Raw genomic sequence first — 21,514 nt, 5'->3', positions numbered from 1 at the left:
TATCCTCTAAATGCTCCTTCCTACAAAATTCGTGGTTTTATTAAGATTATCCACAATCTAACTTGATATGACCTGTAACTCTGAGTCATAATTTTTTAGTAAGATTATTGTGGTCTAAGGAGCAGTTCCATGGTATTCTGCGTCATTTCCTTATATAAGATATTCTTAATTTGAGAGACAAAGTGACTTTTTTTTCATATGTCCTTAGCATGCAACATATAATTTGGTAATTATTTTTTCATGCTACATTTTGGGTGACAGGGTATGTTCTCTATGCATTATATTCTATAATCTGGAAAATGAAAGTTGTAATTTTTCTCAGAGAAAGGGATATGATTAGTATTATTGCTCTAAAAATACAAATCAGTTGCTATTAAACATATATATATATGTTTATAGTATGTTGGAGATGACACATATGTACCCTTCACCATTTTTTGCCCTTTTGGTAGTGACTAAATAGGCAACTCAATTGTAATATGGCTCAAAAAGTCTACATAAAAAATTATACTGCATAAAAAATTATAAAGACATTCCTTTTTCCACAGAACAAAGAGAAAGCATTATTTAGTAACTTATTATTATTTTACAGATGCATTTACAAAGATGTTAGCATTTGTGTGGAACTGCTGGTATCAGAATCAGAAACAAAATAAACAAAGCAGGTTGTGGCCCAAGGAACATAATAAAATAAATGTTAAAAAGGTCTCCAGTAAAGAGTCTATTGATACAGAGAATGATGATGGCAAGATCAATACTGCAGTGAGTCATGCAATATGTAATATTGCTAAATTAAAATAAACATTCACATTTACAATATATTGAGATATTGATCTTTAGTGAAACAACATGATTTACTCTGAAAATAATTACAACTCCCTCCCTCCATCACCACCAACTCTAGCTTCTATTCTTTCATATTCCAGCTTCCTTAATTTTATAAATTTAGAGCAGGCTCCCTTGTACCCCGTGAGGGTGCAATTCTAAGCCCAGATCTCATTCTCAAAGCAGGACTGCTTCCCCTGTGCAAGGCTGTCAGATATTCTATAAGTATTTAAAGAAATTTAGGTAAGTAGAATTATATTCCATTACAACACAAGCAAATGCATTAGGAAATCATATTACTGTAGAACGCTGTTCTTCCGAGAAGCCCAAAGGTCTAAGTAGACATTACCTCATTTCTCCTGGTAAGGCAGACAGTAAGAAGATGTACAACACTTTTTATAAGTCAGTGGAGTCTGTGATAGGGCCAGGCTTGTTCCCAGAACCAATGGCCCAGTGCAGTGAGCCCTGTCTCCTCTCCTTTGCACCAACCACTCCACAAATGCCATAATGACTTCATGTCTACAAAATGAGCGAGCATGGGGATTGAGGAGAAAAGAGAATGCTAAATATGTATTCTAAATACAGCAAGGCATCAGACATTTATAGCATCAAACTTACCCCAGAGCTGACCTATCTGCCCTCTTGTCTAGGCTCTGTAACTCCTACGCACAACATTGTGCTCAACACTCAACTTGCATGAAGGAAGACATGGAGATGTAAGATGACTTGCATGTGTGTCAATTCATTTCCAAACCCAAACTAATCATTACTTAGAAAGAGAAAGGAGCTAAATAGGATTGTGAACCCAAAGCATGTTGGACTAATTCTTACACCTCAGGATTTAAAGGGGGAAAAGTTCATATCATCTTTCAGCTGAGGCTGTAGAAGATGATGGGACAAAACCCTGATGGTTCTTCTTGCTACATCTCTTTTCATGCTCTCTCATTTCTCTTCTAACCTCCCTTCCTCCCACACAAAAAATTCCCTCATAGTCAGGGCCTCTCAGGTGCCATTTCTGCTATCTCCAGTCAATGCACCAGTTTCAAGGTTCCAACACTATCTTCCCAAACTGCCCAGCCCATCAAAGTGCACCATGCTGGAGCTCATGCTCTGTGTGATCTATTTGCTTCTCCACAGGCAATTCAGTGGGGAGTCCATACCAGTGAACACTCCTGGGTTAATGGGTGACCCACTAAGGTAACATACTTTCATTTTAAAGAGACCTCCTAGCGATTATGCCACAATCCAAAAAGATGGCCTGAACTTTGAGGCTGGCCGAAAATGTTGGACCAGACAAAGGGAAATTGCAACAAGTTTGGTGCCTGCCAATGAGCCTTAGAAGTGATAGACTCAACATCAAAATATCTCAGATGTTCCTAAGTACCAGATTCCTACCAAGACCCACTAAGATATCATTAGAGGGTAGCAAAAGTTAGATAACATGTAACATACTCAGACTCCCACCTGCTGGGAAGAATAACACATGAAATGAGTGTACAAACTCAACCAGTAGGTGAGCTCAAGGAATGTGCAGGATCTGGCTTTTCAAATTGGGGGTCAAGAAACAAAGAATACAGGCCCCAGTTTCAAGCTTCTCACCGCAAATGACCTTGGCAGTGTGAACAGAGTAAGCACAGAGTTCAGTCCTGGCAAAAGAGTCTAGGGACTGATTTCACTTGTCCAGGGCTGGTAACTGGGGGTCTTTGGGGGCTCCTGGTCTACTCTGCAGCAATGGCCCAACCTGTAGAGGCAGCAGTAAGCTTGGTTCCTGGAACTCAGAAGAGACTCCTGACCGCAGTGACACTCTCTGCATCTCTCATTGCAGGTCTGTGGACCCCTTCCTACTTCATATCACCACACATACATAGACTCACAGATGTTTAATCTTAGTATCTGTGTCCCTTGCAATGTCTAAATTGGGATCTGGATTATTCACAAGCAGAAAAATTATGCACAAGTCAAAGTGACATATGTACAATTTTATAAATTAAATTTATTACTGTCATTTATCTAATAAAAACTTGTGTGTAACATACAGTGGTGAACAAAAGAAGCAAAAATCCCAGCCCTTATGGCACTTGCATTTTAGTGCAAGGGGATACGATGACCTAAGTAGTTAGATAAATAATTAGATAAATGGAGGGGTAGGGTGCACTGGGATGAGGTTCATCGAGAAGGCCGCATTTGACTAAAGAACAGAAGTGAAGAAATAGTATGTAAGGATATCTCAGGCCAAGGGAAAAGCAAGTGCAAAGGTCCTGAGGTGAGAGTATGCCCAGCATGTTCAACAAATATTTACTGTTTTCTGTATACACTTTCTGAATGGGACTTTGTAAACTTCTAGCCAGGAGCAAATGGATCCAGCAAATAAATACCCTTTCCCTAGTTTCAAGACAGGCACACCAAGCATTATGGAATCTCAGGAGACAGAAGATTTCATTGCTAATGCCTAAACCCAGTGCTGCAAAAGCCCGACACAAGATGGAATCCTGAGAGTGAGCAGAAATAGATGCTTTACTTCCAAATAGATGGACAGCATCTTTCTGTAATCAATGATTAAAAGAAAATATATTGACCACATCAGTATTCCAGATCACAAGTTCAATATGCTTTCCAAACATAATGCTATACACTACTAAAATGAGACTTAATGAAGTTTACTTCTTACCTCTTTCTAAAAGCCAGCAAAATGCCTTAGTATTCAGATTCAACTGCCCATTAAAGGAAACTGCACTTGCCAGGCAAAAGCACTTTCAGCCACACCCACAGAAAACTGAACTGATCAGAAAGAGGGCTTTCAGGGTACTGCTGTAAGCCTGAGGCCCTGAGTCAGCATTTCCTGACTCCTCCCTCTGAGAAACAAAGTGGCTCCTGCCTATCACGTTCTACAATGAAAGTCCCACATCTAAAGTCCCATAATCAACCTTTAATCAACAAGTCCTTGCAGGACACTTATGATTTCTCTGCTGCCCATCCTCCCCAACCCTCTCTTCTAAAAAATCCTATGAAAATGTTTTTAAAAAATATTTAATTGAAATGAATTTTGTTTTGAAAACAATGCAGAGAAACCCCACAGATATTAGAGAGCTTCTTTCCTCAGACATTAAAGTAGGGCACATTTCTTAGTCTCTCAGCCTTAACCAAAAAAGGAAGGAACAAATGAAAAAAAGTCTCTTGATTTATTGGATGGCATCTCTAAAGAAACCCAGGCATAGGAAAGAGTTGGCAATCTCCTTGACTATTTTGAACTCCATCTCTATGAGACATCTTTCTGGAGCTGGTTATGAGGGATGCAGAAAAGGGCCTGGATCTTCCCCGTGTGCTTGTGGCTATAGGGATTCTAAGTAAGAAGACACAGAGGGTGGCCAGAAGGAAACCTAACATGCTGCTTGTGTCCCTGTAGGTCCCCAACTCCGCCCCAGTCAGTACCACAAGGAAAACCAGGTGGGAGAAGGTGCATAAGGGGTCACAGCTGATAAGGAGCAAGGACACAGTGTGCTGTGGGGATGCCCAGAGCAGCTGGTCCTGCAAAGGCCCCCGGGTCAGCTGGGCCAGATACGGGTGAAGTCACATTCTTTGTTCATTTGTAAACAAACAAGATGCCTCTTGACACTGGCCTTGAGTTCAAGATGATTTCTAGAACTCCTGATCTCTAAATTTCTCATAATCTTATTAGCTGGAGAAAGGTTGGGACCCAGAGGGAAAGAATGCTGGAGGGAATAAAGGTCATGGCATCAACCAAAGATTTTAAAAAGTGAAAAAGGAAACACTTATCACTCCATACAAGGTCCCCAGAACACAGGGATTTTCCCCATCGATTGAAACCTTTCTGTTTAATTTTACTTTTCTGCTAAGCAAAGAAATATATGCCATTATAAAAAGTCAGACACAACCAAAACTGATAAAGATAACTACTATTAACATATTATTATTCTACATTTTAAATTTGTACATATATATTGACACATATACTTTATAAAAATGGGGTGCTTCTACTCCCAGTCTTTAGAAACTTCCTTTTCTTCACTAAAAAGTGTGCTACAGACTTTTATTTTTCCATGATCAAAACTATAGATCTTCTTCATTCTTTTTAGCTTACTGATGGCAGTCATGTGGACACATCTGGGTGTGGTTATGTGTATATGAGATTATTGGAATTGGAGAGGTGCCTTTTCTTTTCTTTCTTTTTTAAATCTCCATGATATGCCAAACAGGACACTCTGGCCCACTGGCCACTTAGTCCAATTTCATTCAAATGGTTAATTAATAAATAATAATACATGACTAGAAGGCTATAATTTACTTCCATTTACCAGAATCTACAAATTCCGGACATAAGCATTTTATACCTAATTTTCTCATAAATGTCCTGATTTAAACAGCAGCATACAAGGTGAATGTAAACCAGTGAATCAGGAAAAGGCAAAAAGCTTCCAATGATAAGACTCACATGAGTTTGAGGTGATTTCATTGTCTCACTGATAAAACCGAAACCTAATCATTTCAGGTAAGTATCCTGCCTATAACCGCTCCCCTCACCACTCTCCCAACCAACCCCAGTACTGTTTTCCCTCGGCCTTGCTTGCTAAGCTGAAAAATGTCCTCCTTTAATTTCTCTCATGTGGGGAAAAGGAGGGTGCAGGATCTCAGATCCTGGCATCTGCACCTCCTATATTTGTCAAATACGAGGCTGTTGTGAGTCGGCAGTGGGGGACCCAAAAGCCTGACCCAAGTGCTGCCTGAGGCCCTTCCTGGACAGGCCGTCTGGGTCCCCAGCTCCCTTGGGGTCAGGCTCCTTCCAGCTGGAACGTTGGACCTGGACTCAGCTGCTCTTTCACCTTCTCAGCTGCATCCATTCTTCCTGGAGCTGCTTGGCGCCCGTCCTGAAAACAGAGTGCACACTAAAGGACTGACTGCATATTCAGTTTATATGCTTCGGGATCATAATAATGATTTGGCTCAGAATTGTTATTTTACTTACAGCGTTGAATTTTTCAAATTTTTTGCTCAAGATTCTTTTTCTGACAATATCCTTGAAGGACACTTTTGGGGGCAGGGCCATTTTTTTTCCTCCACAGCTTCAACGACAAAAGTATGGTCTCCCCAGATCCTAACCTTTCCTGAAGAGCTTCTTTAGGAATTTTCCTACATAGCTTTCTAAGCTATCATTTTCCAACCATTGCACTTTTTGGGGAAATGTAGTCATGGAAATGCAACTCAGACCAACAATAAAATGTCACTTTTTTGTCCATCAAATTAGCAAAAAATTAAGTTATAGCATTCACTGCTGGTTAGACTACAGGGAGCAGTAACCAATGTGGAAATCTTTTGACAGTATTCACTGAAATGCAAAATTTTCATACTTTTTGACTCAACTTTTTTATTTTAATTCTAGGAATTTATTCTATAGAAATAAAATCAATAAATATAAATATTTTTAATGCCTTATTTAAATATGGTTAATCCATTGTTAAATATGGATATTTAATGAAGCCCCAAAGAATGTTTATTGAAGCTGTACTGTAATGGAGAAAAATTGCAAAAGAAGAAACAACCTCAGTGTATAACATTCAAGGAATCATTGGATGCATTATGGAATATCCATAAAATGGAATCAAAGCAGCTAATGATCTATTAGCTATTTGTAATAGCTAATAGATCATTAATATCTAATGATCTGGAAAGATGTATTCCAGTATTCTTCCCACTGTATCACATGGCTGCCTGTTCCTTACTGGATCCTGCTTCTCAAAAGAAAAGCATACTGCGGTTTCTACTCCGGTGAAGCTATCTTGCTGTGTGCACTAGAATCACTTATTATGGTATTATTGTAATGCAAATTTCTGCACCTCACCCCTGATATGTGTACTTAGATTCATAGGTCTTATATGACAGAGTAATTCATTGAACAGCCTAAGATTATTGTGACTGGTTTGGGAACCATGCACTTAACAGATTAGCTCCCAAGGACCAAGTGACTTCTGTCAACTGCAGAATGTGTCTGCATTTGGTTTTTGAAAGGGACTGCTTGAGTTGCTCTAGATCAAGTACAGTTTCAGAGAGAATCATTGGTGTTACATTATTTCAATTTACTTAAGTTTAGGGTTAGAAGAGGCCTTAGGATTCACCCAGTTGAAACCCACCAATGATTTTCCAAAGTGAGGTAGTAGACCTCAGGGTAAGAGAAGAAACCATGCAAAATCCTACTTACCTCATCCTTTAAAATTTTGTTTTCTAAAAATATATCTTACAATGTGCCTCATGGTAGGAATACATGAATAGAATTCAGAAATAAATATGTGTCCTAAGGGAATGTACTCAAAAGACTTATGCTAATGCTGTTTGTACAACAACAAACAAGGTGAGAGACCATTTTTTTAATAGATGAGACAACTAAGACTGAGAGAGAAGCAGAAGCAGGTAGCTGCATCCCTCACTTGAGGTCCACCAGGCTCCCTCTTTGGCTCAATGTTTTACTCGTACTGTGGAGTGTGAACAAACATCAACCACACAAATGAAACTGAATAGTAACTCAATTCATGTGTTGGTGTGCTCAATCCTTAGTCCCTAGTCACTCATGCATTGAGAGGTCAGCTATTCAACATCAGAGATTCAGTCCCCTCAGACTGATGTTCCTTGACAGCCCGGCCACATCTTGAACTCCCAGAGTTCCAAGGCCATGCTCTGCAAAGTGGGTGCTCAGATCAACATTTGTTAGTGAAAATGATTATATCAGATATGACATCTAGGCCAAAGGTAGTTTTCAATTTTTGTATCATCTCTTTGTCACATACTTAAGAAACAGCAGAACTAGGAGTAACACTTTCCCACTAGCCCAAAAGTTAAAAATTATATTATAGGTTGCAAGTAATCATTCCTCTCTCAATCTTGACAAACTCTCATTTGGTGATGGGCTCTCTCTCTGCTTACACATACACACACACAAACATGCACACACCAGAGCATTACGACATGTGTGTTCTGCCTACCTTATGGTGCAAAGTTCCAAAAAATGCTTTAAATGATTTTATAATGTAAAAAATTTCGTGATTCTTATTATGTCATCACACATTCTCCCCCTTTCCTCTCAAGACATAAAACACTTCTGAGTCTATTCCACATTTTAATTTATCCATTTTTCTGAAGATACAACTACTGTAATAATTTTATTGTTAAATGTCTTAGGCAGTGTGAACCAGGATGCCATGGAGCTCTGTCAAAACATGACCTGTATTAAGTACATGTAAATCCAGCAGGTCCAACCCTGGGCCCTGGAAAATCTCCATAAACCAACATAAAAGGGCATAATTAGCTACTAGATGTTATTTATAAAAGGTGGAGAACTTTGATTTCAATCATCCTGAATCACTAGAGCACTTAGACCCATTTCCCCATTTCACTTTCCCCATCTACAGAAAGAAGAAATATACTTTGAACACATGGGAGGTATAGATGGCAGGTTTCTTCATAAATGGTTTCTTATCAATATATCATGGGAAAACTTAGGCTGACTCTTAGCACATAGATGACATGCATTAAAGGTTCTTGTAAAACTATTATAGTAACATATAAAAAATGGAGGGAAAAGATCCAAAATAACTAAATATCTGATGCACTTTGAATTTCAATTTACCTGTCTTCCTGTCCTTCCAAACGGTCTCAAGGCTTTCTACTAAGAATGTAGGCCTTTCTGAAAAATAAGGTGTTGATCTTTGTGCAGACACAAGCTGTTGAGTTACTTCGTAAATGTCCACACTCAGATCTGCTTTGGTTTATTTTGTCCATATTATAAATAACCCCTTGAATGAGGTGCATATGGGAATAAAGGCAAATGACATTACTGTTAACACCTACGTAAGATTTGAGAAAACTGGAGCAGTGACCCCCTTCTCCCAATAGCTGAACTAAAAGATCAACATGGGCCATGGGAACTCTGTAAGATGGAAGCACACCCAGGTGGGTCACTCAGGCAATCCCTGCTGGAGCAACTCACAGCTGCAGCTCCAGGACAAATGACTTGGCCCAGCGATGACCGACATCCAACCCACTGAGCTTCAAAATACAACATCAATCAGGAAAAGAAAAGATTAGAAAGCTATGCTTGTTACTTCTTCTCAGTTTTGCCCTGAAGATTCATATTTTAATAACTGAATAGTCCTAATTTTTGTTGCTATTTTTTCTCCTCTTTAAGGTTGTTAAAAGTTTTAGGAATTCACTTTTTTTCCTTGATGAAAATATTTTCATTACTATTGAAAAATTTGCGATTCATAAGTATTTTAATTTTTTTTAACAGTCCTTATGAGAAAGCAAAACAAGGCTTCTACAACTCTACTAAGTTCCCAGAACTTCCGTGAGCCTTCTCTCAGATCAGGTTCTCTTAACATGTCTCCTCCTCCCGAAGCCAGGCACTATGTAGCACAGGTTGCTCCAGATACTTTAATTATTTTTTCTCCCTTAGATTGGAAGGGCTGGAGCTAATTAGTCAGGTTTTCTCCCCCTCATGAACAAGCCAAGATGTGCTCAGAAGACTTTTCCCAGAAGCCTTGCTTTTCTGCAGTCAGCTTTTTGTTGTCATCAGGAAGATCTATTGCTTTAATACTCACGTGTGTAAATTCTGTGTTTGGAATGGATGTCAGGTGACACCACACACCTGGCCTGTCTGACACCCGCTCAGACATGACAGTAATGAACAGAGAAGCGGCTGGAAGAAGGCAGGAGGAGTAGGTGTGTTTCCAGCAAGATGCTGTTATGCAGGTTCACAGGGAAATGAACAAGGGATATGCAAATCAATTACTGTACTTTGCAAAGATGACAGTTTTTAATGATGCCATTATTTATTACACTGTGTGTTTTTCAGTGACAGAAGAACCCTCACCTTCCAGCTGACCTCTTATTCTCTCTCTTGCTCTCTCTCTCAGAATATCTTGCCAAGTAGAAAACTCTTCAAACTAAACAGTACCTGGCACATGGTAGTTAGACATTCAATAAAGGTTTATTAAAATACATGTCTTATGGCATAAAATAGTAAATAGGATATAGACAGAGATGAAATAGACATACAATATGAGCATGTGTAAATTCTGTATTATTCCACTGGTATTTTAAAGCATAAACACGTTAACATTAACTGAATGAAATACTCTGATAAGAACAGATTTCCTAAGGAGAAGTTCCTTCCAAGCATCAGAACCTTCCAACCTTGGGATAATATGATTTTATGTATTAAGTAATAAATCACTTATTTTTCAGCTGCCCAGATATTATCCCTTTGTTTGCTCCCTTGAGTTAGAATTTCCAGAAGTCTCCAAACATTGCCCGTTAAAAGGGAAAATTTTCAATCTATCAATTTGAATTTTACTTCTGTCATTTTATGGGAAATCATCAACTGAATAGATTACAGAAAAGACCTTTAATATGAAATATTTGAACAAATTTTTCTGCCTTGATGTTTTAAATAACTCAGTCACATAAAAAAGAAAGCTGTATAGCATGGAGAATATAGTCAATGATTCTGTAACATCTTGCTGTGTTGACAGATACTTCAATAAAAAAAGAAAGTTGTATATTAGAAGAAAATTTTGTTATTTTAATTTTTAAGGAGGTATCATATTGGACTTAGAGTAAAAAGTACTTATCCAAAGTCTGACAAATGAGAAAGGTTTTAAAATTCTACAGAAAGCCTAACAATACATAATAAAATGCATCAGACCACCAAAATCTTTTAACAGAATAAGCAGCTGTAAAATGGATGACATCAGTTTCTAAAATTTTCTACTCTTCTTGTAAAGTAAATCTTTGTTTATTTTTGGCTAGTGCCTACGTTCAATTGTGAGTTATGTAAAACTCTTAATTAAAGACTCAGATTTTCTTACCATTTGGTTTTCCTTAGCATAGTGCTCTTTCTGAGTAATTTCCTTAGCAGAAGTCTGGCATTCCAACAACAACTAGAATATTATATACTGATTTCTTAATACTTTGGTGTCTGCTCTGAAAATCCAACATATTTGAAACTATTGGTTTCTACCTGATAATTAATGCAAACCCACAGCCTGTAGTACAGATGTCAAGCCTTTGGAGATCCCAATACAGAAACAAATAGTCTTATGAGAAATAATTGTCGATTACTCACCAAACAACAACCAGAGATGTGAATCTACTGCTTGAAGACCCACGGGAGTAATAGCACCTTGGCAGCGATCATGAACTAAGAAAGCATTGTTTATCTTCATAAAGTGATCAAAATCCCACCCTGTGCTCTCCTCCACAGTTGTTTTTTTTTTTGTGAGTGCTTTCTTTGCTTCTGTTTCAGAAGCCTGTAGCAATTAGAAGTCTTTAGATCATATTAAACATTAATTTTCATCAAAATAAAAATAGAGAGCAGGACTGCCCAATGTGTGTGTGTGTGTGTGTGTGATGAGCAAGTTTTGAATTCACTCTTATCTTCAGATTTTCAAAGTCTCAGAGTGGGAAGGAGGGAGAAGATGCTGAAAAAAAATCCCTACGGGTTTATTTAAGTTTCAGGATGGGTGGAAGGAGGGTACTGGTAGTAAGTAAAACGTGGGGTGGGAGCAAGAAAAGATATGGAAAGAATGTGGGCAAAAAATATGGAGAGTAATTGACAAGTATTTCCCGTAAGACTGTTTCTTCATCAGTACCTCCATCGGATGGGGGAAGCTGACCCCTTTTCTCATTTGCTCAGTTGGCAAATCCCAGCTAACTGGAGAGAGAAACTCAAGTGGCCAACAAGAAGTTGGTAAGGACAGCAGAGGGAACCCCACCGTCTCAGACCCAGGAGACGCCACTCACACCCCCCAGGGACTGTGCCCTGGGAGGGCCACTCGCAGCACACGAAGTGACTATGTCTCCTGGGCATCTGTGGTCTCACTGATCCTGGTACCACTTCACAAAACTCTCAGAATCCAGGAGGGAATGCCTTTATCATGCCCATGCCTCAGAGAAGTCTTGTCTGCAGGGCCTGCCCGTGGCAGCTGCCCCAGGACTGGGAGCCCCAAAGCCTGTGCACCTGCCACGTCCCTTCCCTGTGGACTGACAGCCACATGAAGTTTTCTGGTAATCCTGTGCCTCCAGGGCCAACCTTGGTCCTACCTCACTTTAACCTCTTAGGCCGTTTCATACATGTCTTTTAAATTACCGTGGCCAACTCTCGATTATCTTGGGGTAAGTGTGGACTACTATGGTAACTGGAAAAAATTATGCTATCGGTAATACCATTGTGAAAAATGCAAGTAATAAACGTTATACAGATTAGCACAGACAACTGCTTCCAGAAGGCTTCCACTGTTTTTTGGCCCCACCTAGCCACAGTGGACACCATGCCATCCCTTGCCAACTAGAAGGTGCATCCTCTGGGGACTGTCTCCTTGCTCCCTGCTGGAGTGTCACAGCAGCCAGCCCACCTGAAGGCCTGCTCGGGTAGACGTGCCAAATCTTCCCTCAGCCCACCCACCCTGAGCTTCTCTTTAGCTCCTTGCCCCTCTAGAGGCTTGTAGAAAAGCATCTCCTAAGGAAAGGGGGAGGAGGCAGGGCAACAAGGTGCAAGAACCAATTTGTATGGAAACAGCATGATCACTCATACATTACAGGCCACTGAAAAACAGTGGGGCACAGAGGACAGGAGCCATTAGCTGCTCTGAGGTGTCAGGAAACTTCTCAGAGGTGACTTTCATCCTACTTTCAAGGAAGAGAGGTAAGAGCATTCCAGGCTGAGATGGACCAGGAAGAAGCTTCTGCTGTTCTTTCTATGCTTCCTCTTATGTTAAAAACCACGGGATATAATGGTTATGGAAAACATACACACACACACCCGTATGAATTACCTATTTACCAGAGATGCATACGAAAGAGTTTACAGCTGAAATGGCATGATGTCTGCGATTTGCTTTAAAATGCCCCAGGAGAGAAAAGTATACATGTATGGTGTGGAAAGAGATGAAACAGATTGGCAAAACTCTGATAAGCAGTGCAGGTTAAGTGTTATGAGTTGAGTTGTGTCTCTTCAAAACCTATATGTTGGAGTTCTAACACCCAGTGCCTCCAGATGTGAACTTATTTGGAAATGGAGCTGTTGTAGATGTGATAAGTGAAGTGGGGATGATGTCATCGGCAACCTGTGTCCTTAGAAAAAGGGGAAATTTGGACAGAGACACGTGTAGAGGGAAGACGATGTGAAGACACATGGGGAAAGCCACCTATAAGCCAGAGAGAAGTTAGGAGAGAGGCCTAGAGATCCTTCCCTAGTGACTCAGAGGGAGCAAGGCCCTGCAGACACCTAGATCTCAGACTTCTAGTGTCCAGAGCTGTGAGACAATAAATGTCTGTTGTTTAAGCCACTCAGCTTTTGGTACTTTCTTTCGGCAGCCCCAGGTACCCAGTGCACTAACTCATAGGTCCACTGAGGATTCATTATGCAATTCTTTCCATTTATGTATATGTTTAAAATTTTCCGTAATCCAAAGGTTTAAAAAAAAAGCAGCAGCTTTGTACATAGTCTCAGAAATATTAATAATTCAGCTGTACTCTGCTATGGTTCTCCCTGAGGAAGCCAGCCAAGTGCCAAAGTAGCTCTAATGTCCAAAAAGAAAGCTGGGCCCCTCTTCAATCCAGGAGTCTAATTTCACATCTGTAATCCGTTCTCAAGGCATCCCTGGTCAATGTCCCACGCAAGGCACCAGAGAACTCTACTGTGCCCCCTGGCTCTTTGGGGCTCCAAACAGCACATCTTCCCCTGAAGCATAATTGCAGGTGGCCTCAAAGTGCCTTTGAAAGTCGCACACCAGGCGAGGAGGGTGAAGGCATCAGGCAGCCCAAGCCCACAGGGACAGTGTCTGTGAATTAGTTATCTTCCCGAACATGAACAGGCTACCAGATACTTCACATTGCTGGCATTTAGCACTCGGTAGGCAGGTTAAGAGAAAGTACCCCTTAAAGTGTGTGAAATAACCTCACACTCACGTGTAAGGCTGCGAGAACCAGGGCCACCACAAGTGCTAAAATACACGAAAACAAAAGCAGTCAGCATTTTCCATACCATATGCTTGTAAACGTTATTCTGCAGGGAACCAATTAAAACTATGGAATACTTAGAACACAGACATATGGAACAAATCAGTGCAACTTATCTTGTCACCACAGTGCTTGCTCAGTACATCTATTAGGAGACGTGATGCGGAATTATTAACTCAAATAAATGCTACCTTCATTATGAACACCAAAAGGCAACACCAGCATGGAAAGTCTCCTCTCTGGTTGGGGTGTTATTTAGAGTTTTCAATGGAAGTAGAGCCTCCAGCCTCCAGAGCCCCAGGAAACACCAGTTACACTAAACATCAGAAATATGATCAGTACAGCAAGTTGTTAATCAAGCTGGGTCTCAGTTGTGTCATCTGTTACACTGGGAAAATAACAGTAATAACCTTCCCTGAAATTCACAGGATTCTTATGAAACCCCTTAAAAAGTGAACCCAAAATATGGGAAGTATGCCTTGAAGCAGTACCAAGTACTTTTATATTCCAGGATCAATCTCATCAGTAAGACAGTCAACCTTTTCCAGCCCATCCCTGGATTGTCACTGAGCATCACTGCTTAATTCAGAATTAATGTTTAAAGGAACCAGACATATGCCTTCTAATAAGATGGTTCACACCCCAAGAATAATGCCAGAACTGTGGACTCACACAATGCCTCAGATACAGAGCACGCAGGAAATACCAAAGAAGAAATTAAGGAAAAGAGGAGAAAGACCTTGCAGCTGCAGGAGCATATAAACTACCACAAGACGCCACTGGAAAGAGGGGTCCCGGGAGCGGCTGTAGTACCCCGGACTGCAGTAATTAATAGTAAGTTAACACCAAAATGTCAGGAACCAGTTTCAAAACACTAATTTCACATGCACACCACCTACTTCCCTTGTTGATAACCCCACTATAATCATCTCTGTAAAAATAAATCCATACTCCTTAGGCCTGTGCACCCATTTTCCAGGCTCTTCTCCTCCTACACACCCCTCAGCATGTTCCAGACATAGAAGGGACTGAAGGGCTGTAACCTTTTAATCCACAAGCCTTGGCACTGACAGGTCCCTCTACCTCGAGCTCCCTCTCCCCACAGTGGCCCCGAGAACCGTGGCTGCTCCTCCAAACTCTGCTCAAATATCCCTTGTTCTGTGAGCTCTCTCCCCAGCATCCACACCAGCCACAGTCCTGGAGGTCTCTGAATTGTCAGTAGACCTCATCAGAGCTATCTATCCCACCCTGTGAACAGCTTGAGCTGGGCCCTGTGTCTGAGCGGGCTGAGTGAGCCCCAAACGCAGTTCCTAAATGAATGAGGGAGGAACTGAGGCGCAGGGGCTCTGCCAGTACTGAGGCTGCCTCGCTGCTAACCATCCCTCTTTCCTGTCTACAGCTCTCTGGCATGTGTCTCAAATGGGAGAAAATTAAAATCACAGGGTACAGTAGGTACAAAGAACTTTAAAAAACACAAGGCCCTGATTGAGCATTGACTCCCCTATACAGAATTTTATTGTTGTTAACAACCATTTGATCAATAAATATGAGAGATGCCCTCACACAAAAAAAGTACACACTTCCAATTGTAAAATAAATAAGTAACCGGGATGTAATGTATAGCATAAGGAATATAGTCAAAATATTGTAACAACTTGGTATGGTGATAGCTGGTACCTAGAATTATCATGTATATAAATGTTGAATCACTGTGTTGTACACCTGAAACTAATGCAATACTGTTGTCAACTACCCTTCAATAAAAAATAATTATCTCCAAAAAAAAAAAAAAAACACAGCCCTGGTCCTACTTTGCTGTATTCCGATGAGGTAGATTTGAAGGGGGACCCAGGTGCCTGTGTTTTTGCAAGCTCCCCAGGTGAGTATGATGCACTTCAAAATGTAAGAATCATGGCTCTCTAACATATTAATAATAGAAACTCTTATTTCCCTGAGGCGGAGGAAATCACTTCCACAAGTCTGTTGGCAAGACCCATTTCAAGAGAAACGATTCACCTGGACACAAAGAAGTCTTCTATTACTTTTAGAAGAAAAGTATTTTAATAGTTAAATAGAAATAAGTATATACAATTAATACTCAGAACTCAGAATCTCTTTGGATTTGACTGAGGTGAATCAGAGAGAACTGTCAAAGATTATTTCGATAATGTGAGGAGTAGCTGGTTCTGCTAAGGAATGCAAAAGTATTCCACGTCCATGAGCCACACACCACGTTCCTTCTGGCCACAGCCCTGCCCCTTTCTGGGGCCAGTCTCCCTTGGACTTTTCAGGACTTTCCACAGCAGGCAATGGGTGATGCTGATTCCACAGACATGCTTACATAACCAACTGCCTTTAAAACTTTCCCTCTCCTTCCTTCGATGTATTATCCCCTCTTTCTGTGCTACCCACGGACCCTCCCTCCAGGCATGAAGACACACCTATTACACTTGGCGGGGGTGGGTGGGGATGAGGCTTGACACCATCCCACCACTTTCAGCGAAATTGACAAATAAATCTTCAGTGCTTGCCAATCGTCCCAATTGTTCTGTTCCTAATATCACCACAACTCAAACATACCACTTTAAGCACCAGTTTTAAAATAACCACTGGGTCTTGAAAGTGACTTAAACCCAAGAGGAAGTTTTATATATAATTACCCCAATGCCTGCCATCTCTAGAATTTCTGTGACTCTACAGAAACGTTAATCAAACCGCACTACATGAAATATTTTTAGGGATGGAATTTAATATAGATTGATATATTTGAAAGAAAGTTTTCCCCTCAGGATGCCATAGGATACATAATGCTTCCAAGTAAAGAGGTAGGAGACACAGGGTACTGATCTTAACTCTACTACTAACTAGCTGTGAGACCTTATTCTAGACACTCCTGTCTTCTCAACCTCAGATTCTTCATCTCTAAAATAAGGAGGATGGACCAGATGATCACTAAGATTCCTTTTAGCTTTAATGCTCCAGAACAAGTCTACAAAAGAAGATGAGTATCAAAGAGGGATCCTAGGGGATTTGCATCTTAAAGGACATGTACATTTTTCCTTTAAAACGAATCAAAGGAATGGCTTCCTAATGGTGGAATTCCAGGCATTACTGCACTCAGGGTCTTGAAATGACCTTTAGGAATCTCTCCAGTCATACTGCCCAAAAGAGGTCTCCCTTGGCTGTTGAATTTCTCCTCAGTTTGTCTGATGGTTTTAAAAATATCTAGACATTAAAGTGCAGTAACCAAGTATGGTCAAATGAATAATCTACTATTTGAAGAAGGAAATTTTTCTCTAGATCATAAATAATTCATAATTAAAGGCTTTTTCAGGGACCAGCAACTGCCAGCTTGTATAATGTCACTTCCAACCCCTGGGTCTTGAAGAGTATATCTGTCTAGTGGATATACTTGCTCAAGACAGAAAATAAAAATCTACTTAGGTACAGTGTAAAGATATACTGCAACCCTTAGTGGGATCTGGACTTTGCAGGAAGTGGGAGGCTAACAGTGGTGTTGTTATTGACAGATTCTAGGGCTGACCAAGCTGTTTAGCAAGGCAGAGTTAGGGATCAATAACCGCATAAGCAAGATGCTGCAGGCCCTGCTGACTTCTCAGAAACTGTGCTCTGTAGAAGAAAGGTCAGCACCAGGGTGCATCATACAGTCCTTACGGCCACCAGCACAAGATACAGACTGACCTCGAGGACAGGGCATCTGATTAAGGGGCCAAGTTATCTCTTTGAATTCAGCCAAGGAAGAGAAGGAAAAGGGAATGGCAGTGGAGCAGTCCTTAGTCTTAAAGCACGTGGATGTGTAAGAGACTTGAAGGTGGGAATTCTTCGGAGTTGAAGAGGGTGTCCTGAGAAAGGAGGGGAACCACAATGATGTCATGAAGAAGCAACTGTCCCCTTGGCTTGGTTTTTCTCATCCACAATTGAGTTGAGCTTCTAGCTGCACAGAAAAGTCACTTTGAGAGAGCACCAGAAATGACCCTGTATTGAGAAAGTTCTTGAATGCCTACGGCAATGCTCTGTTGACTGTTTTCTAAGAGATATATGGTAAAACACTCACTTTAGAAAAGTTAGAAGGCACACAATATGGATTTCTTACAAGGAGTAAGATTACTAAGTAGTCTCTTAGGGATTTTCTCCCCTTATGATCTGTAAAAGTTGAGTATTCATTTCTCTGGGTTTAATTGATTTCATGACAGGTACCACTAGGATTAGAGCATTTTCAAACTCTCTCCTAAAATTATAACAAGTCCAACTATTATTTGTCCTGATTAACCCTCACCTGCACAAAAACAATCCAAATAATTTGTATCACCAAATGTTTTACTAGCACAGAAAATTAAGAATTATGAAATGAAGCATTTTATTTTCCACTAGATGAACTAATGATAATATCTGAAGGTGGAACAGCTCCCCAGGGTACATGGAGCAAATCCATTGCTTTTATCCCATTTGCCCTTACCAGTCATGCTGAAACGTGAGCCAGTGGGGCTGCATACAGGGAAGCATTTCCCAAAGCATGTTCCAGAGAACATAGTAAAAAAATTGGAAAGCATTGAGTTTACCATTTAAACACACATCTATATTACAGGGCCTCTCAGACATTTCATGTTTGTTGCACATCTGTATGGAAGAATGTGTGTGGGTGTGTGTGAATGCAGGAGAGAGAGAGAGGGTAAAGGGAGGGAAATGTTTCATAAGCTTGTTGGATCATAAAACCCTTTTTCTTTGTACATCTTAAGAAATACATGTTGGGGTTGTCCCTGCATCACCGTTTTAAGGCATGATAAATGCTACAGTTGAATTTTAGCTATGCTCTATTCAACAGCATTTCAATAAATGTTTACTGATCATCAACGTGTTGGGCAGTATTCTAGGTATTGTTAACGAAATAGATGAAAATCCCTGCCTTTATGTAGCCTTTATATTCCTCCCTGATGTAATGGTAAGTAAGCCTCAAAGTCTCTGAGGGAGGAAAAGATCACAAACTGGAGGAAAAACACTTGGAGCAAAGGGTCCAGGAAAGGCCCTGAGGTGGGAGGGTATCAGAGAGAAGGATTCCAAATTTGATTAAAACAAGGCCCTGGTGCTCATGTCCACTGTAAATATCACTCCGTCTTTTTTGGAAAAAGACCTAAGATTAAACAAAACCATACATGTTTTAAGCACTCATAATTCACGACCCTTGTACTTCACTGTGAGGAATCAGAGTCCGTCCTTTGTGGTCTTCAGTCCCCTGGGGGTCCCTGTTACCCTTGAAAGGGGAAGGCAAATCTATTTGCATGAAAAAGTAGAAGGCATTATTTGCCTTTTTCACTCTGTGGACACTTCAGTGATGGTAGAAAAGTGATGGTGGGTAAGACCCCGGTGCCTAGGCAAGAATCAAGGCAGTGGTACTGGGCTAGACTGGGGTCACTGGTTTCTTCACCACCATGATGGCACGGGGCAAACACTGCCAGTTTCACTTAGGAATGTCATTGATAATAGTAAAACAATTAATTAAATCTCAAACTTCTAGTATACACATCTTCTTAATACTCTGTGATAAAACGGGATGTATAGATGAGGAAAGCATTTCTGTTACATTCTGAAGACCATCGGTTGTCTAGAAAGCAAAAGGAATTGAGTTGTGCAGTTGAACTGTGAGCTGATTTGCTGCTTCTCACTAAATATGTCTGTTTTGGAAAATGCTGCTATTTTTAATAAAATGAGTTATTTCATTAACATGTAATGGGCTTATGTTATTTTTTTGGCTTATGTTATTTTTAATGAATAAATATTTTAGAATGTTTTTTAATTTTAATTTACAGTATGGCAAATATTAATAGAGGCAACAGGCATAAATGGAAGCTTTTGTTATCCTCAATAATTTTTAAGAGCATAAAGTGATACTGAGACCAAAAAGTTTGACAAACATATACTAATTAATAAAAGAACAAGAATGCCATTCATGAGCATGCATATAAATATATACATATGCTTAGGTATATACATGTTTGGGCTTTTTAAATTGAGGTGATATTCATATAGCATGAAATTTGCCACTTGGAAGTGAAGAATTCTCTGGCATTTAGTACATTTGTAATGCTGGTAAACCACCACTCTAACCAGTTCCAAAGCATTTCATCACTCTAAAAGGAAACCCTGTACCCGTTAAGCATTGCCTCCCTCTACCCCAACAAGCTCTGGCGATCACCAGTCTGCAATCTTTCTCCATGGATTTACCTATTTTGGACATTTCATATAAGTGGAATCATACAATATGTGACACTTTTTACTGTCTTCTTTCACTCAACATAGTGTTTACAAGATCCATCCATGTTGTAGTAAGCATTCCATGTACTTCATATCATATATATATATATATATATTTACTTTTAATTATTCATCTTCACATATTCTTTTAAAGGTACATATATGATCTCTGATTAGAAAATCTCTTTCTGATCTAATAAAGACACATGTGAATGTGTTTATAAGGTAATATTTGCTTCAATATTTGTCACAGTATATTACAAATGTCAACTGCACACAAAGGCATTTGTTTACAGAGCAAATCTACAAAAAGTTACGAGGCATCTCCCCTAGATATTGGCAAAGGTGATTATACTCACTATTCTTATCGCCAAGTGTATAAACTGATTAATTGTAAGTGGTGGAAAATATTATTCATTTTATAACATTTCCTAATAAAACATGTTTGCACATGTAAGAAACTTTTGTTTATTTAAAGTTGTTGACTTAAAGGGGAGGAGTAGTTGAGCATACTTGGCAGAAAATGAATTTTGAGATGGGAGGCCTGTGTCAGAGCCTGGATATGCTCTTTACTAGATATGATGTACTCAATAACTGACTTCCTCTTTCAGGTCCCAATTTTCTCACTTTGAATAAGGGGTTGCCTCGCCACATTTTTATACATGTGGCTCCATTTACCAGGAATCATTCACATACCACCTTTAAGTTTTTCACCTGTTCATAGAACACCTCTTTCATTAGCTTACATTTTAATGACTCAGTTTTTTTATAAAAGCAAATTTATTTCAAAAGAAAGCTGGATTATTACTACTAAATATGGAAAATCAGTGTCACTTTCAAATAGAAGAGAATTTTATGAATCACCTCAAGTCCAAGGAGCCACATTATATTGACTGATGTCCTATAATACGAAAGATTCCATTTTTGGATAATCCTTTTCAGCCCTGACCAACTCTTCATGAATCAATAAGCTATGGCCTTGCTTACTTTTAGAAGTTAAGATTCATTACTCCTTCTCTTCCCTTTGGAAGGGCTTGTGGAAATATTTACAGCTTTGGGTACCATACTAACTGTGCTGTGCTTGGTAGAGTTTTGAGATAATAGATAAGTGACATTCTTAGCTTGGGGCTTGTTTTGAACATAAGAACCCAAGTGCATTCAGAAAACACAAAATTCCCCAAATAGTTACAATATGGCTCCTGAGTATATCAAACAACTGGACCATATTTCAGTTTTATTGCATCTTGGACTCTGCATGTAATGAAAGGGACTCAAGATGCTAGGAGGCATGGCACCCGACTCCCCTCTTCTTGGCCACAGAAGTTACTCTGGAGAAATATGTGATCTTCTGTGTTATTTATACTCCAAAGACTGCTGCAAACTGATTGCAAAAATG

At 39.8% G+C, this 21,514-nt stretch overlaps 1 protein-coding gene across 12 annotated transcripts in view; it reads right to left on the bottom strand.

Annotated features, from left to right (window-relative positions):
* The window catches only part of PRUNE2 (prune homolog 2 with BCH domain), a 237,136-nt gene that overhangs the window by 192,669 nt on the left and 22,953 nt on the right, over positions 1-21,514 (bottom strand). The window lies entirely within an intron of this gene.

Source organism: Manis pentadactyla, chromosome 3 (assembly GCF_030020395.1).
Source record: "Manis pentadactyla isolate mManPen7 chromosome 3, mManPen7.hap1, whole genome shotgun sequence".
Classification (NCBI taxonomy): domain Eukaryota; kingdom Metazoa; phylum Chordata; class Mammalia; order Pholidota; family Manidae; genus Manis; species Manis pentadactyla.
Note: the sequence above shows the minus strand (reverse complement) of the source record. Positions and strands in the feature narration are given on the sequence as shown.